Source organism: Pinus tabuliformis, chromosome X (assembly GCF_031772625.1).
Source record: "Pinus tabuliformis cultivar Carrire ecotype Pingquan chromosome X, CPIR1, whole genome shotgun sequence".
Lineage (NCBI taxonomy): Eukaryota > Viridiplantae > Streptophyta > Pinopsida > Pinales > Pinaceae > Pinus > Pinus tabuliformis.
The window spans coordinates 1690089841-1690109846 of NC_142308.1; the positions used below are offsets into that span (position 1 = coordinate 1690089841).

The following is a 20006-nucleotide window of genomic DNA, read 5'->3' on the forward strand; positions in this document are numbered from 1 at the left end:
GCACGGCTCTGGCTGTGGCACCCTATCCTGCTTCAAACTCTGCATCTCCAAGCATAGATTTGGTAGTTGCATGTGGATTTTTTGGACTCCCAACCCAGGATCTTGTATTGGTGTTTCATGCAACCTTATCACGATTTCCAATGCTTTGGCCTGGGTTGAAAGCTTCTACTGTGACAGTGCCATCCTCAGGTGTGGTGTCAGAGACAACACAAACCATGCATGGTGTTGTGCATCTATTAGTGTCATATTAGCCTCGCGGATCATACTCTTCAGCCTCTGATCCAGATACCAAGGGGTCTCACCTGGAAGCATCGTAATTTCTTTAAATTTGATGATTGACTGTGTCTCTGATTTCGGCCGACTAAATTCTCTGTTCAGTGCATTTTGGATCTCTGCTATTCTAGCATTTGGGTGATCATTTGAGTGCTTGATATAACATGTCAACGCGTGATCCTGCAGTGTGCTTACCAAGGTAGCCTTCTTAATGTTGTCAGCCATGACCCCTTGTGCTTCCCACACTACCCTCACCACAAACTATAACTGGTCTGGGTCCTCATTCCCTACTCCTCTGAATATGGGTAGTTTTATCATGCTCACCATGCTAAACTACGGGTTTGGTGGAGGTGGGGTGGGTGAAGATGGAGATGAATTAGGTGAACTGGGTGATGGTGTAAGTGGAGGTGACAACTATGGAATGTGCTACTTGATCAAACTCACCACACTTCTCAGAGAAACCCAAGCGAGCTCCTCCTCGCTCTCTAGCAAAGGTGAAATTAAAGGACTGTTTCCCAATCCCTCGATACCTTTGTAGATCTTTCCACTCCGCATCTTTCCAAACATTAATGTATTTGCATAACCTGATTTTCACATAATAGCATCTTAATCCAAGTATCCAGGGATTTAATGTACCTACCTCACGGTCCCTTGAGAAAACATTGTTTTGCTTCACTATAGCTCACGGTCATGTCTACTACGGACTCAATGATAAATCCCCCTATTATCCGGTTGATCCAATGGTCCACAGCTCGTGCGATCTTATTTTCTGATGCCTCTAGTGTGTGCACTAACTCCGGAGTCCACACTATCGATTGATCAAGCTTGTACCTTCCCCAGCTCTCAGCTAACCTTGCGATCCACTCATACAATTTAGAAGAGAAGGAAGTGAAGAAGATCTTGTGGATTTCCGTATATATGTAGCGATCCAGCCACCTCTTCTTAGAGATCTGCGGAGTTCTGTTTTCTTGTGTCATGAACTCGTGAAGCTTCTTGTCCAGCCACTCTTCAATTTCCTTCTTTGTTGGGTTCCAGTGGCACGAAATCAAACATCCCTTAGGCAGATCCTGGTCCTGGCAACAGAACCATTTGTTGGCTTGTTGGGGCCTTACCTAGGTTCATAAGTGATTTAGCCAAACAAATCCCGAAACTACCAGCCTTTTTGGCAACAGTCCACAGTGCGCGGACTAAGGTCTCACCCGAGGTAGTGTGGGATAGTGCTGGATCCAGGTTTCCGCACCCTAGGGATGTCTTGATGAAGGTTGGGAAGTTCGCAAACCGATCCTGTGTGCTTGCACTACTTCGCACAACCATCTGTTCTTTGCAACTTATGAAACTACTTTCGCATAGCTCTGTAACTAGCACGAAGAGGGGTTGTCTAGATCCTTATTACTTGCTGAGCTTTTATTATATATCTTAACTTAATTATGTGGGACAAATATTCTCATTAATCATTCAACATTCATAACAAGTGAACATAATCATAAACAGTAAAGAGATGCATAAAGATATCAGAAGCATAGACACAGAATATTCCACAAGTAACTTATCTTTTATTAATCCTTCATTTAGTTATAATTCCAACTCCGCCCTATGCACTCAGTTGCGGGGGTCCACGCACACAGCTACAGACTCTACTAGGCCTCTGCGCACTCAGCTACAAAGCCTCTTACTACTACTACCACCCAAGACTTAGACTTACAAACTCAAAGCAAATTCCTCATCAAAAACCCCTATTACTTCTCAAAGCTTAGACTCAAACTGCCTTTTACACTTAGAGCCTCACTCTATTTATACAATCCCATGGGTAGGTCGACACATTCTATATTAAATTACATTATTTTAAGGCGAAAAACCCTACACTCTCGCACTCCACACCTGCATTTTGCGAGTTCTTTACATTACATTGACCAAAACTTCAGGCTTCAAGCCCCAAAAACATGCTACGGGGGGATCCCCAACCAGTTCAGTGTATCGCGCTCCTTCGGCTGGACCCAGCGGTACTACTACGCGTAGTTACTTTTTCTCAAAGATAATTTTGCGCTTCATCATATTTATGACTCCATTCATGTTGGTAGCCCAGTCTATTCCTAGTAGCGCGGGATAGGGATTGTTGTCATCAATAATCTCTCTCACTTCAAAATCTGCCTGCGTGCTCATGCCTTCAATATCGACTGTCACCCCTTGCAATCTTCCCATGGGAAAAATATTCTGTTTGTTTGCCATTCGTAACTGAATAGGGGACCACTGTAACGCGGGTCTGCCCATGCGTTCCCATGTTTGCTTTGGTAGTACATTCGCATCCGAACCCAGATCCAAGATTACCTGATCCATTTCGTACTCACCTATTTGCGTTGTCAACCTCTTTTCCCTTCCTGTGCGCAATGCATTCTTTCCAAGTTTCCGAACCACACGTGGTTCTCCTGACCCTATGCACCTAGTGATAAGTTCCTATAGCCCTTTAACTACCTTGTTGTCACACAGCAGTTTCATGCATGTCTCCATAAAGGTAGTGACCGTTGAAAGATCCATACCTGGTTCTAATTTATCCTTACTACCTGAAGTGGAGGCCTCAATGAAGCCCTTCTTAGCTTCCACGAATGTCTCCTTCACATGTTCTAAGTCAAACTCGTTCCTTTGTAGGAGCTTTGCGAACCCATGTGCTATCTTCTAGCTGCTTCACTTTATCATCTCCCGTGGCCATACCACTCCTGAGCATCATGTTTACATTTGGGTCTTCTTCGCGTGGCTCAGACCTCATCATTTTTAGATTCTGTGTCGGATGGGGCTGGAGTACCCCTTTTTCACGCATCTTCGCTATCAACGAAGGTTAATCTTCTTCCTCATGATCAAACTGATTACAGTGTCAACATGATATCCTAGTAGGATTCGTACAATCGTGGGCATAATGCCCTGGCCCTCCGTAATTGTAAAAAATTATCTATCTGTGACCCCTTCCTGGTCCCATTCCACCTTGACCCCGACCACGCCCCTGAAACCCAGCATGCACCATTCCTACATTTGGGTTGAAGGCTCGTGTTTTGGTCTACACCCTATAGGCAGGAGTTCGATCCATCATTAGTTCATAGCTTCGGCAGGTGCGTTTGTCATGACCTACCGACCTATAGATATTACAAAACAATTGCTGGGACATCTGCGTATACTTATTGTTGGAGAGGTAAATCCCCTCTACGGATACAGGCGATCCCTACTAGCCCAGAATGGTTCTAGTAACAATCAATCAATGCTACTATGCAAGTTCCTAATTGCAATTAAAAGAGAGGCAATGAACACCTACTTGAATTCCAACGCTATTGTTTGATGAAGAGATACCGCTCTCGCTCCTTCGCTCCGGCCGGTCACAATCCTCCACAATCTCCGTGAATAGATACCTACACACACGAAGAGAAAGACAAACAAAAGAGTGAAATCTAATAAAAGCAATTATACATCAGTCAGAAAGGATGTAATTCACATTAACCATTACAAAGACAAATGAGAATGGAACCATAACAGTAGTCATCTATTATTAAATCAGTAACAGAGAAAGGTACAACCAAAGTTCTAACGCTGAGTCCTTCTCTTGAGGGTCCAGCTAGCAAGTCTCTTAAGCATTCACCCTTGGAGGTAGATTCTCCGAACACAAAAGCTCTCTCTCACACAAGTAATACTCACAACCTTCCTTAAGCTTCCTCTAGCAAAACCACACTTGTCACACCAACTACCTACTAGCAGCAATCCAAGCACTATAAATTCCACACTATTCAAAAACTAGCTACTCATGGCAATGGTTGAGGTTTAAATAGGAGAAGAAGTCCCCATGAATGATGGGAGGATAAGCTTATCTCCAAGGAAGGTGGTTTCAAATGACGAAACAAACATGCCATAGAAGGTAGGGTGACATTTACAAGGCCAACAACCAGGTCTAGAGTCATCTAGAAGGCCAGCTGTTAGAACAAACTCGCCCAAACAGGATCAGCGCGGGTCCATAACTGGACTGGAGCACTGACATCGCAGCTGAATAACAAAGAAGGTCATGTCAGCACGATCAGATATGAATAACAAATGCGCTGGCTCATGACATTTGATCAGCGCGGAAAACACGTGTGCTTCCGCACTGACAGCGCATTCGGTCTGTTATGGAGCGCCCATTAGCGCGGTTATTCGGCCAAAAGGCACGCTAATAGCAAAAACTTTGGCAAAGTGGGTCATTTGGCCAGATTAGAGAGCATGAGCATGATTGATTTGAATTCATGACATAGTAGGGAGACTGACAGGGAGACAGTGACAAATTACTATGTAACAGATGCCCCCTATAGCATGAAGCCCGAGAGAGTGGGAGGGGTGAAATGCTTTACAAAACTGCTGAACTGGAACACCACCAGGAAGGACCTGCACGTATGTACAACTGATATCTCGATTACATGTAGTCTAGGCATGGGTGCAGCCATCCAAAAGACATACGAAGAAGGTCTGTGGTATGGACGCAGCCACCCAGCTGAAGAGACCATGATGATAAAAAGGTATGGTTGCAGCCATCCAAAGACTCAGGTATGGGCGCAGCCATCCATCAATGAGTCATGTAATAATAATCCACAAAATCACAGCCTTGTTCGCAACAGACAAAAACCAGGGTCTTGCGCTCCATCCCAGCCCGAACAAATTACAAGTCCAAGCATGTGAATACATGAGCTGAAGTCGAACATGCGTGAACATCGTCTGATTACCAGCCAATAGTGAAAACTGTTAACAGATGCGAGAGGTACCACCAATAATGACAATGGTCCTCAAGGTACTTATAGGTACAATCCGCGGCGTGTGAATCAATGAGCTGGTGTCGAACACCCGCAGAATCATTCGATCGGAGGCCAATGATGAAAACCTCACGTCGAACACGAAGAACCTGCCATTGAGGCATGCAGGCTCTAAGGCACCTGAAGGGAGTCTCTAGGTCACTTTCCTGGATAATGAGCTGAAGTCGACAGGAAGTAACCTTGACTGAAGGTGGGCCATGATGATTCCCACATCATCGACACGAGACAGAGAAGGATAAAATATTTTGTGTGAGACACCAGAGGGAGGTTGTAAGTTTGCAGAGGTCAACTTCTCTTGAACATATCGGCGGCACGACAGTGGATTTGGCAGTATCTGACGTCAAATGAGCAGAGGTCATGGTGAAAAGGCAATGAGCAGATGAGAGGTCAAATAGGATAACCCGAACCCATGGAGGCTAGTGTAAAACAAGATGAGAAATCCCCACCCAGAAACGAATGCAGACGAGTGCCATGTTCAAGAGCGACATACTGCCGATACGACCATTATTACAGTTTCATTTTCCCCACCATTTCTGGCAGGTACCCCGATTATTTTTTTGTGACAAGCTTGACGGGGATAGCATATGCTTGGAAAGCATCATTTCGACGGTGTCTGATGTCATTAAGTTTTAACGAGTCTGACAAAGGAAAAACTCGGCGTCTTTTCCTGTTTAGAGAGTCTGAAAAGACAGCGGAAAAGAAAACTCCAGGGGGGTCCTTTTTCGTAAAGTTGTGTCTCTCGAGCCTGAAAAAGTATAAAACAATGATCGAAAGAACCGCCCGACCAGTATGATCGAGGAATACTTTTCGTAAGTAGTGACTTTGACCCGAAAAAGTAGAAAAGCGGTCAGAAGTACGTCGTTTTGGATCCAATAACGAGTTCGAAACGACAAACACCCGACAATCTTTTTAGTTTAAACGGTCGAAAAAAGAGCTTTAAAGGCGACCGCCTCTCATTCCTTTTAACGAGCCGAGAGGGGGACTCGGCAATCTTTTCATGTTTAAACGGTCGGAAAAGAGCTGAAAGCAGACCTCCATTTTTATTCTCTTTAACGAGTCAAAAAGGGAAAAATACTCGGAAATCTTTTCATATTTTACGAGTCAGAAAAGAGCTTAAAGGTGACTCGTCCTAGAGGAACGAGTGGTATAAAGGGTAGCAACTGGTTCCGGCAATGGTGGAACTGCTCAAAACATGTAATGGTCAAGAGGCTGGCTAATAAAACCACTCATCGCTGCGGTTCCTCAGGAAAGGAAAAACAACCAAGTGAAAGCATATGATCGGCCAAAGAGATGGCGGCGATGGAATGAAAACAACCAAGGCTCATCTAGCAGAATTCAGCGGATAAACATGGCAATCACGAGATGTAAATTGGGTATGGGTTCATTTTTACACAAGCCTGAACCATGGAGAACTTTGCTTGGTATGAGTTCGCATGCCCCCAGCATAATGACGCAAATCGAGGTACATGCCCCCCAAGCTTCATTGCATTCAACAAAGTGGATGGAATGAAGGTTCACCTTTGAGAGCTTGGAAAGACTCGACTTGGATTTCACGAGATCTTAATCAAAGACTCAATTGGGAAAAGGGGTTGTTTCATTTTTTAATGAGGTTGACACAGTAAAAGAACTATCCTCGTAACCCTTGTTTCATCTTTTAATGAGCTTGACACAAGATCAGGAACTATGCTCGACTCCTTGTTTCGTTTTTTAACGAGGTCGACACAAGATCAGAACTATCCTCGGGACTGATCCAGTTTCATTTTTTAAGGAGCTTGACACAGGAAAGGAACTATGCTCCGACCAAGCCTAGTTTCATTTTTTAAGGAGCTTGACACCGGAAAGGAACTATGCTCCAACCGAACTTCATCATAATGAACACGAAGTCGGGGCTTCCAAGATTGCCACTCCCGGTGGAAGGGAAACATCTTGGAAGTCAGGGCCCAATGCCCCCAGGACACTATGCACGACGGTGTCATCACTGGATACAGGCACGGGGTAGGTGGTCACGTAGTTGATCTGCGGTGGGGTAGATACAACTGGTGGATAAAAACTAGGAGGGGACGACAACTGCGCAGGAGGCATTGGGGGACTAACGAACGACAATTGATCGATAGTCACAATTCTTCCTTCGTGTGGAAAGCAAACCACATAGAAAAGCGAAGAAACAAGGGCCCCCATGGCATAAACATAGTCGCAACCAAGGAGAAGACTAAAGTCTAAAACACCTTGGGTAACCAAGACGTCTATATAGATGGTTTTGCCTCCCAAACTAATAGGGAACTTTGGGAGAACTCCTAGAGATGGGCAAGCTCCTTCGTCGAAAGACAACAGATTCTGAGTGACTAGCCCAAGCTGCGGGGAACCTAAGGCTTGCCAAGTAGTGTATGGCATAAGACTGACCGACGCACCTTCATCCAGAACAGTGCCAGGTACTGCCTTATCAGGCGATTCCAATCAAAGGAAGGGACCAGACTACTTGGTGGGGGAAGCGTATGATTGCCCCCATGTGCTAAAGTGAACGAAGGAGAACCTTCAGGAGCAGCTGGGTTAGGGGAGTCATTTCGGGACTGAGGAGAATCTGAAGAGACGAGAAGAACATGGGTGTGATTCTCTTCCGAAACAGAGTGAGCGAGTGGCGGACTCGAGTCAACACTCTTTCCGACCAATGGTTGGTCTGGAACAGGCTAGGGGCAGCCAGGTTCGGGAAGAGGGGCCTGGACAAGAGAAGAATTTGAAGCAATCTCTTTGTCGGGAGGTGGATGATCTGCAGCTGTAGAAAGATGTTGATATCCAACGGGAAGTTGGGGTGAGGGAGCTGGGAGACTTTCCAAGACACTGGAGGCTTTATCCATGAGTGGACAAAGGTGAAGGGGATGATTGCCTTCACAAAGTCTACAAGGGATTCGAATCTTCCCTTTTCCCTTACCATTCCCAACTAATAAGGTAGCATCGCCGTGAGCTTCAGAGGACGATGAGGGGTGGGCCGGATCGTGAGACCATATTTCTAGTACCCTGGGAATGCCAGGACAATCACGAAGAAGATGGTCCTCCTTGCATAATCGACAAGGAAACTTAACCTTCCGCAGAGGAGTGGAAGGGGGCCCGACTTCAGGTGTACTCGAGGGAGTAACAATTATACTTGTAGCCTCTCCCTTAGGAGACTTCTTCTTCTTGGTCTTCTTCTTCTTCTTCTTAGCCACCTGGTTACTCGGAACGAGGCCTTCGGCAGGCGAAGTAGAAGATGAGGACGTAGAAGTCGGCGTCGAAGGAGAGAGGTCCACCTTAGGATCAACATGATGTTGTTCAGGTGGAGGGACTGATGGACTAACAGCCGACACGGCAAGGACCAAAGAGGTTGAAAATAACCAAACAAGCAACCCGACAGTTAACCCCGGAAGGGATAACGTTGCCATATAAGGAGCACCAACATTCCTGAGAGGAGGGAAATGACCGGGATTCCCGTCAGGAGGGGAACTTGGGTTGGTGAACCCTGGAAAAGTTGCCATGGCAAACAAAAAGAAACCTATTCAAGCTAACACAAGATTTAACCAGGTGATGTTGACGTGGTCGAATAAATTTTTAGGACGCAGGAACTAAACTTGACCTTTTCATGTTTCAAGAGTCGAGAAAAGGACGAAAAGATGACTCTAGTCTCCTTCGAATGTTTAATGAGCACGAAGTGACAAGAAGCTCACTGGCACCTTTTCATTTAGGGAGTCCGAAAAGGATCAAAAGTGACTGCTCTGGAGATTCTAGGCAAAGGGTTTACCAAGCAATCCGTAAAACTGCTTATACACCTTGGAAATCGTATGAGAACCAAGGACTTTCCGTACTGCAGTCAATCTTCCCGAATGTTGTGTTCGGTGCTTTACGGCTCGCAGGGCGGCAGACTCGGATTCCTATGGATCAAGGATAAAAGCCTAGTGGGGTCTCCCTATATACGCGACGGTACGTGGGAGCGCAGTCCGTGTTAGACCACTATCGAGTCACAGAAGGAGGAATCACCCAACCGTAATGTGAAACAATAATGACTATGTTTAAAGACGCCGGAACACGTCTCTAACCTAGACCTCTAGATGTTTGCGTTAAGTTCCAATGCGTTTTTAGATTTATTCAGTTTATTTTATGGTTGATCTTGAATTAAGTTTCGGTTTCAGGCCTTATCGTGTGATCTCTCACAATTACTTAGATGAAAACTACATGCCAAAGAATACCATTTCGTTCGATGAATTCTAACTATGAGAGGGTTAAGAGTTTTCAATCAAACAAAATGAACTCAAACAATCAAACAATCTAATGCAGCCAATGACAAAGAAATGAAAATTTTCTTTTGAGAACACAAATCAATGAAATGCTCTTCTTTTCATTAACTATTGAATGTAAAAGATGCTAGTTTGATTTCTTTTTCAATGGCACTATGCACTTTAAAATGAATTTTGAGAGACAGCAACAACGAGCCAAAAGAAGTAAAATCACTCAATGAAAAGCACAACAAGCGTGAAAAGAGCTGATTGAACCCTAGCAACCGTGATCTGTGTCTTGGGTAGTGAAACAATCCGAGGATCAGTTCAATGACAATCACCTCAAGCAAACAAGCAAAGAAAGCAAAAAAAAGGAAGGTTTCCGCAATAGCAAAGGCAAGTAGCAACGAACTTTGTGAACAAGTGAACAAGTGGATAAAACAAGGTCAATCCAGTGAAGTTTGGATGATGGCACTAGGTCACGGGACACAAAAATGAAATTCGTCCGACAAGACTTCGCAAGCAAGTGTGTAACAGTTCAAACAATAAATATCAAGTCATAAACCAAGTAGAAAAAGCTGGAGATAGTCAAACCAACAGGTTCAGGAGGCAAAATTGAAGAAAATTCAATTTTACAGGATCAGCGCGGGTAGCGCTCAGCAACACTGCGCTGACAATAGGTCACGCGTAGCAACTTGGCGCTGTCAGCGTGGAAGGACACGACTTAAGCGCGCTGGTTCGATTTCAGAATCGTCGCGACTGTTTTACGTACAAGCGCGATGACAACAGGTTTAAAGAAACAGCTATGCGCTGTCAGCGCAACTATTTTGATATAAACCGCACTGAGGCTAAAAAAAAGGCAGAATCAAGCCAAAAAACTCCCAAACCAAGGCCAGAACTCTTTAAACCATTAAGACACTTCCCAGATTGAACCAGGAGGGCTAAAAACAGAGAACTAATCCCCAATTTTGAAAAGAGAGAACAATCAAACTCAAACACAAAAATGAACACAAAGAGACAAAGGCCAGCTCCCCAGCGGAGTCGCCAAATTGTTGGAGAGGTAAATCCCCTCTACGGATAGAGGCGATCCCTACTAGCCCAGAATGGGTCTAGCAACAATCAATCAATGCTACTGTGCAAGTTCCTAATTGCAATTAAAAGAGAGGCAATGAACACCTACTTGGATTCCAACGCTATTGTTTGATGAAGAGATACTGCTCTCGCTCCTTCACTCCAGCCAGTCACAATCCTCCACGATCTCCATGAATAGATACCTGCACACACGAAGAGAAAGACAAACACAAGCGTGAAATCTAATAAAAGCAATTATACATCAGTCAGAAAGGATGTAATTCACATTAACCATTACAAAGACAAATGAGAATGGAACCATAACAGTAGTCATCTATTATTAAATCAGTAACAGAGAAAGGTACAACCAAAGTTCTGACGCTGAGTCCTTCTCTTGAGGGTCCAGCCAGCAAGTCTCTTAAGCATTCACCCTTGGAGGTAGATTCTCCCAACACAAAAGCTCTCTCTAACACAAGTAATACTCACAACCTTCCTTAAGCTTCCTCTAGCAAAACCACACTTGTCACACCAACTACCTACTAGCAGCAATCCAAGCACTATAAATTCCACACTATCCAAAAACTAGCTGCTCATGGCAATGGTCGAGGTTTAAATAGGAGAAGAAGTCCCCATGAATGATGGGAGGATAAGCTTATCTCCAAGGAAGTGGGTTTCAAATGACGAAACAAACATGCCATAGAAGGTAGGGCGACATTTACAAGGCCAACAACCAGGTCTAGAGTCATCTGGAAGGCCGGCTGTTAGAACAAACTCGCCCAAACAGGATCAGCGCGGGTCCATAACTGGACTGGAGCGCTGACATCGCAGCTGAATAACAAAGAAGGTCATGTCAGCGCGATCAGATATGAATAACAAATGCGCTGGCTCATGACATTTGATCAGCGCGGAAAACACGTGTGCTTCCGCGCTGACAGCGCATTCGGTCTGTTATGGAGCACCCATCAGCGCGGTTATTTGGCCAAAAGGCGCGCTGATAGCAAAAACTTTGGCAAAGTGGGTCATTTGGCCAGATTAGAGAGCATGAGCATGATTGATTTGAATTCATGACTTAGTAGGGAGACGAACAGGGAGACAGTGACAAATTACTATGTAACACTTATGCAACAGATGACAATTATCTGTGGTATGTTTTCCTCCTATTTGGTAGATCGCACACCATAATGCAGATGTCGCGCTCGGCCCCACCTGCGCCTCTGGTGTTAATGGCATTGACCCTCCCCTAGCCAAGTAGTTCACGAACACTCAACAATGGTCCTTATCATGCCCTTGGACTTTGCATTTTATGCACCATACCTCCTCGCGCACCTCTGGCCGAGTTTTCCTGTCCTGTTTCAAACTTTGCATCTCCAGACATAGATTTTGTAGTTGCACATGGATTTGTTGGACTCCCAACCTAGGGTCTTGTATAGTGGTCTCATGTAATCTCATTTCCATCTCCAATGCTTCGGCCTGTGTGGAAAGTTTTTGCTGTGACAACTTCATCCCTAAGTGTGGCGCAAGTGAGGCCATAAACCATGCGTGATGTTGTGCATCTGTTAATGTTGTATTGGCTTCATGGATCATAATTTTCATCCTTTGATCCAGATCCTAAGGGGTCTCTCCCGGGAGCATCATGATCTCCTTAAACTCGATGATTTACTGTGTCTCTGATTTTGACCGGCTAAATTCCCTGTTCAACGCAGTTTGGATCTCTACAATTCTTGCATTTGGGTGGTCATTAGAATGCTTGATATACCATGTTAATGCACGATCCTACAGTGCACTCATCAACATAGCCTTTTAAATATTATCATCCATTACGCGCTGTGCTTCCCATACTGCTCTTACCATAAACTAGAATTGGTCTGGATCGTCATTTCCTATTCCTTTGAACACCAAAAGTTTGATTGCACTCGCCATACTGAACTACAGTGATGGCGGAGGTGGAGTGGGTGGGGATGGAGGTGAGGGCGGTGAAACGGGTGGCGGTGTGGGTGGAGGTGGTAAACGCAGAATTCTCTGTCTTATCAAACTAATCGTGCTTCTTGGAGTAACTTTCGCAAGCTCCTCCTCGCTTTCCCGCGAGGGTGAAATTAAGGGATTGTTTTCCAACTCCTCACTACTTCCACTTCTATATATATTTCTACTTTGCATAGTCCCAAACATTAATTATTCGCATAACACGCTTTTCACACAATACGATCTTAATCCAAGTGTTAAAATATTTAATATACTTAACTCGTAGTCCCTTGAAAAAATGTCGCTCTCCCTCACTGTTGCTGACAGTCGTGTCTACTGTGAACTCAGTGATAAATCCCCCTATTATTTGGTCGAGCTAGTGGTCTACAACTCGTGCTATCTTCTCTTCTAAGGCTTCTAGTTTGCACACTAGTTCCCAAGTCCAAACTATTGGTTTGTCGAGCCTACACTTTCCTTGGTTGTCTACTAAATTTGCGATCCACTCATACAGCTCAGACGGAAAAGACTCAAAGAAAATTTTGTGGATTTCAGTGTACAAGTAGCGATCCACCCACTACTCCTTAGATATTTGCAGATTTCTATTTTCTTGCTCTGTGAACTCATGAATCTTCTTGTCCAACCACTCTTTAATTTCTTTCTTTGTAGGATTGTTGGGCAGTGGAGCCCCCATAGTGAATTTTTGGGGCTTAGAGCCTGAGTTTTTGAGTCAATGTAATGTAAAGACCCCGCAAAATGTGGGCGCAGAGCACGAGAGTCTAGGGTAGTCCGCCCTAAGAATATTGTAATTTAATAAAAGATGTGTCGGCCTACCTGTGGTCCGTGGACCATGGGAATGTATAAATAGAGCAAGGCTCTAAGTGTAGAAAGCAGGTCTTGGTTAAGTATTGATCTCAAGTGATATGGGTTTTTGATTGCGATATTCACTCTAAGTCTATAAGTCTAAGTCATAGGTCGTAGTAGTAAAGAGAGGATCTACAACTGAGTGCACAGAGGCCTGTTAGAGTTCACATCTGTGTGTGCAGACCCCTACAGCTGAGTGCACAGGGTGGGGTTGGGATTGTAACGGGACAAAAGCCTAATAAAAGCTAGGTTGATTCTGAATTATTGTGCTTCTATTCCTAGATCTATATGTTTATGCTTCTATTATATGTGTAGGCATCTCCTTACAGTTTATAATTATGCACACTTGTTATGAATGTTGAATGATTGATAAAATTACTAGGCCCACAACATTAAATCAAATCTATAATAATAACATAGTAAGGGTAAAGGATCTAATACAACAACCCTTCACACTCTTTACAAAGCTACGCGAAGGTTAGACAACTGCACAGAGCTACGCTAGCACGCTGGATCAGTTCACGAAATTTCCATACCTCATCAAGACATCCCTAGGGTGCGAAACCTGGTTCCAACACCCTACCATACTACCTTGGGTGAGACCTCAGTCCGCGCTCCGCGGACTGTTGCCGAAAGGGCCAGTAGTTTCAGGATTTGTTTGGCTAACTAACTTCTGGACCTGGGTTAGGCCCCAAAAAGCCAAAAAATGGTTCCGTTGCCAGGACCGAGATCCACCTAAGGGATGTCTAATGTCGGAACACTGGAACCCTACGATGAATGAAATTGAAGATTGGTTGGATCAGAAGCTTCACGAGTTCGTAACATAGGAAAATAGGACTCCACAGATATTCGAGAAGAGGTGGCTGGATCGCTACATATATATAGAAATCCACAAAATCTTCGTCACGACCTTCTTGTCAGAACCGTATGATTGGATTGCGAGGTTAGATAATAGCCAGGGAAGGTACAAGCTCGATCAATTGATAGTCTGGACTCCGGAGTTAGTGCGTAGACTAGAGGCATCAAAAGATAAGATCGCGCGGGCCGTGGTCCATTAGCTCGACCGGATAATAAGGGGGTTTATCACTGAGTTCGTGATAGACACAACCGTGAGCTATAGCAAAGTAGAACGACATTTTTTCAAGGGACCATAAGGTAGTTACACCAAATCCCTGAATACATGGATTAAGATGCTATTATGTGAGAAGCGGGTTATGCGAATACATTAATGATTGGAATGATGTGGAATGGAAAGATCTATAAGGGAATCAAAGGGTTAGGAAACGTTCCTTTAATTTCACCTCCATGAGTGAGTGAGGAAGAGTGCACTCGAGTTTCCCCAAGAAGTGCGGTCAATTTGATAAGGAAGCGCATTTCGTAGTTATCACCTCCACTTATGCCATCACCCACTTCACCTACTTCACCTCCATATTCAACCACCCCACCTCCACCAAACCTACAGTTCCACATTGCAAGTGTGATCAAGCTACTTGTATTCAAAGGAGTAGGGAATGAGGATCTCAACCAGTTCTGGTTGGTGGTAAGAGCAGTGTGGGAAGCACAAGGAGTCACGGATGACATCATTAAGAAGGCCACATTAGTGAGCGTACTGCAGGATCGCGCACTGACATGGTATATCAAGCACTCAAATGATCACCCAAATGAAGGAATAGTGGAGATCCAGAATGCACTGAACATATAATTTAGTCGACTGAAATCACAGACACAATCAATCATCAGATTTAAAGAGATCACGATGCTTCCAGGTGAGACCCCTGGGATCTGGATCAGAGACTGAAGAGTATGATCCGCGAGGTTAATACGATGCTAACAGATGCGTAGCACCACACATGGTTTGTGGCATCTTTAACACCACACTTGAGGATGCCGTTGTCATAGTAGAAGCTTTCAATTCAGGCTGAAGCACTGGAAATGGTGATGAGGTTGCATGAAACACCAATACAAGATCCGGGATTGGGAGTCCAATAGATCCACGTGTAACTACAAAACCTATGCTTGGAAATGCAGGGTTTGAAGTAGGATAGGGCACCCCATCTGGAGGCGCGCGAAGAAGTGTGGTTCATAAAATGTAAAGGCTAGGGCCACGATAAGGATCATTGTCCAGTATTGGTGATCTACTTGGTAGGAGGGGGACTAGTGTCGTTGAGACCAGAGGCACAGGTAGGGCCAAGTACGGAACCCACGCTCTGGTGTGCGATCTGTCAAGTGGGAGGAAAGCACACGAGGGAAAACTGTCATTTGTTGCAGAAGTATACCCAGACTCCCTAGCAGTCGTTTTGCAATTTTTGTAGATCAATGGGCCACGATGAGTGTACTTGTCACAACTACGAGTTAATGTTGGAGCAAACCCTAGTGTTGGGCCTCAAAATAGTCCCTATTTTCACTCCATTATTCACCAATATCTTCACATTTTACCTTCATGTCACCTCCATTCCACCTCCACATCATTACATTTACCTCATTATTGGGTTATAACTATGCTTTTCCAAAGTTTATTAATTCTTAACATTTTTAAGTGAATTTATGGCTAAACTTTAGAAAATAATATGCTTATACTTATACCTAACAATTAGAATGAGTTTGTTGACATGTGTAGGTACAAAGGAAGCTTCCAGGGAATTTTTATGTGGCCTTGAATGATCAAATTCGAATTTGATAAGATAAGCCTCATGGAGAAGATCATGATCTCATGGAGAAGATCATGGACCTCATGGAGGAAATCATGGAGGATAGGGTTATGTGTCTAGATGGTTGAGAAATGTATGGAACTAAAGAGAGATTAGTGGATCATCATTATGAGTTTGTTATCACATCTCATTGTATAAATAGGAGTACCTCCTCCATTCCAAAGGGAGGACTCTTGGAGTATTGTATCCAACTTATGATGGAATAGAATAAAGCTTCATTTTACATATATTTTCATTATGTAGTTTTAGATATAAGTTGTACATATATTTCCATTATGTAGTTTTAGATATAAGTTGCCTTAATGTAGTATATGGAATAGCTTGTCACTTTGTTCTAAGGAGAATTGAGCTCACTCTAGAAGGATCAAAGGAACATGTTATTTCCTATTAGATCTTATTTCATTTAGTTGCTTAGATGTTTGAGGATTTGTTTGTGATTGATGAATGAGTTTTAAATTAGAATCTTATCAACATATGAGAAGATATCCAAGGGTCTAAGTTAGGCTCTCTCTCTCCATTTGATTTGCATGATAATTGAAATTCATTCTTTTGCTTTTATGTTTCAAGTATCGTATGAGGAGATAACCAAGAGTCTAAGTTAGGCTCTCTCTCCATTTGATTCATATGATAATTGAAATTCATTCTTTTTCTTTTAAGTTTCAGTTATTTCATTTCTTATGCTTATGGATGAATCTTAGTTTAGTTTGGATTAGTACATGAGAGGACAATCAATAGACTAAGTTAGTCTTTCTCTCTCTTTGAATCTGAACAACAATTAAAGTTCATTCTCTTGTCTTCATTTCAAGTTTCTAGTTTTATGTAATCAATGATTTCTCTATGATACTGTAGGGAGGGACAACCAGGACCTCCTTAGTTAGGAGCCTCTTCCCTTGCATATCATATTGAATCATACATAATTTAGCTAGACATAGAGTTAGTTGCCTACTCCTGCATATATTTTGCTGGCATCATCACAAGCTCACGAGTTTCCCTGGTCGATAATTTAATGCAGCAATTTAAGCCCAATAAATTGCCCAACATTTTGGCGCCGTTGTCGGGGATGGTGCTAAGGGATTAGGCATTAGGAATTTAATTCAGTACTAGTATTTTTCTTTAGACAAAATAATTTGTGAAACCTGGTGACAGCAGGATCTTCACAAAGGAGTTTAAGTTTGAGTTTTCTGATGTTTTAGTGTTTAGCTAGTTTTAAATTTTGTCTTTTCAAAAACACCCCCCCTGCATAAATAAAAACGAATCAAGCGATTAGTATGCTCTCTTCCTGCGCTTCGTGCGATCAGGAAGATCAGAAAATCTATTGATTTTGTTCAAATAAAAATACTCTTGCTGGAGAACTAATTTGCAAAAAGACAATAAAGAATTTTGTGAATAAAAAAAAAAAACATCTTTAAATTTTTAGATGAAATTTAGTTTTTTAATTTTAGATTTTAAAAAAAAAAAATAAAAAATTTAGTTTTTTTTAGTTTTAGATTTAAAAAAATAAAAAATTTTAGTTTTTAATTTTAGATCTAAAAAAAAATTCCACAAAATAATAATAATATATGTATATACACATATTATTATTAAAAAAAAAATGAAAAAAAACTAACCATTTTTTTTTGTTTTTGTTTTTTTAGATATTTAAAAAAAATTGCAAAACATTAAATACAAACAAGAAAAACAAAAATTAAAAAAAAAAAACTACTGTTTGAAAACAAACCACATTTTTTTTTGTTTTTAATATTTAAAAAAAAAAATAAAAAAAATAAAAAAAAAAAACTTTTTGAAAACTAACCATTTCTATTAGATATAGGTTTAATTTCATTATTTTATTTATTTATTTAAAAAAAAAAACTTCAAAATAAAAATAAAATAAAAATGAAAAATAACCTTTCAAACTAAATTCTTTTCCTTCTGAGATCCTGATCTGTTTGTCTTCATTAATTGAATAAACCCAATACCATCTTCTGTCACAAGGCGAACAATTGGATATGAAATGGTTGTAGTTTTTTCGCTATGTGCACCAATTTGTTGGATCTTTGCCACAACACCTATTTCTTTGTTTTTGTTTCTTTGGAACAAGTGAAACATCATAGAGGAAGACTGTATCCTCAACAAAATTGAAGAATAATCGTAGCAAGCGCAAGGTACCGTTCCTCTCGTTCCCTTTCATAAATCCCTTTCCAATAGCAGCAGATGCGAATAATCAGTCAAACAGATTGCTTCCTGAATACCTAGAGCCAAAGAAAGTTCAAAAGCTTTTATTGCTTGGATATCAAGGATCTGGTACTAATACTATTTTTAAGCAGGCAAGAACTATATACAAGGGTGACATACTTTCCGAGGAAGAGCTGCAAAATATTAAGCTGATGATACAAAGCAACCTGTACAAATACCTTAGTATCTTGCTAGAGGCTCGTGAGCGTTTTGAGGAAGAAAGTTTGACAGAAAGAGATTACAATGCACAGGATCGACCTATCTCATCAGGGGAGAGTGAACAAGAAGCTGATGTTCAAAGTGTTTATTCCATCCAACCGAGATTGAAGGCCTTTTCTGACTGGCTTCTGAAAATTGTGGCGATGGGGGATTTTGATAACTTTTTCCCAGCTGCCACACGTGAGTATGCTCCTTTGGTTGAGAAATCATGGAGGGACCCTGCAATTCAGGCGACATGTAAAAGAAGAAATGAGCTGCACATGCTTCCCGATGTTGCTGGTTACTTTTTGGGGCAGGTTGCTGCAATAGCGAGTAATGAATATGAGCCTTCTGATGAAGACATTTTATGTGCAGAAGGAGTGACCCAAAGTAAAGGAGTTAGCTTGTTTTTGAATTTTCAATGGATGACAGGAACTCAAATTCAGAATTTTACCATGATGGTGTTGATTACCAGTGTCCTCTTGTGAGGTACCAGCTTATCAGGCCGAATGCGAAAGACTTGAATGAAGGCTGCAAATGGCTGGATATGTTTGAGGATGTTCGGGCCGTAATCTTTTGCATTGGGCTCAGTGATTATGACCAGATGTGGGCTGAGAGTAATGGTCACCTCAGAAATAAGATGATCTTGAGCAAAGAGCTACTCGAGAATGTGGTAAAGCACCATTGTTTGAGAAATATGCCAGTTCCTCTTACAACATGGGAGTGGTTCAACGATTTCAATCCTGTCAAGGCACATCATAACAATTCATCATTGGCTCATCAGGCATACTATTATGTTGCTATGAAATTCAAATTGCTATTCACATCAATTAGCAATCGTAAATTATTTGTAGGGCAAGTCAAAGCTCGAGATAGGGACAGTGTAGAAGAAACTTTCAAATATATATGGGAGGTGGAATGGAGGTGACATGAAGGTAAAATGTGAAGATATTGGTGAATAATGGAGTGAAAATAGGGACTATTTTGAGGCCCAACATCTCCCCCAAACTGAAGGTATTGCATGTCCTCATGCAATCTATTACATTACTTTTTTGGTACTTGAGCTTTGGCTTAAACTCTGCATGATATCATTTACTTAACTTTTGCAAAGCGTTATTTTGATGAACTACAACTTGGTTGGTTCTTGTGTTTCAACCATATTTTGTTTGTTGCATTCAATGTATGATCTTTGCATATTGATAATTTGATTTTTATTGCAGAGTATTTTTGTTGGAATGCATCATGGTTGGTTCTTGTGTAACAACCATGATTGTATTGGCATCCAATTAACTTTTAAATACTTTTGACAAAGCCATTTGTATGCTCATGTAATAGCAAATATATTTTGAAGGTAAGTGGGGTTAATAATGTGATATATGAATGCGGATGTTATATGAATGTGACAATGTATGTATGTAAATGTATCCTTCCCCTTAAAGAGATGGTTTGGGCAGTTATGTGAAATGGGGAAAAGAAGGGGAAAGGAAGTGAAGTTTTTCCAAAAATTATTATCCTAACTTTTCAAGGAATTTAATGGTTAAAAGTTAGAAAATATCATACCTTAACTTACCCTTCCAAAAATAGATGAGAGTCGTGCACGTGTGGCTGCAAAAAACTGTTGGTCGTAGTCTTCTTTACTTGGTTTGGAAAATGGTGGATGAATCATG

General features: G+C 42.1%; 1 pseudogene; it reads left to right on the forward strand.

The window, feature by feature from the left end:
- The first annotated feature begins 574 nt into the window (after positions 1-574).
- LOC149146506 (extra-large guanine nucleotide-binding protein 3 pseudogene) lies at positions 575-19267 on the forward strand (annotated as a pseudogene).
- Positions 19268-20006: the final 739 nt, after the last annotated feature.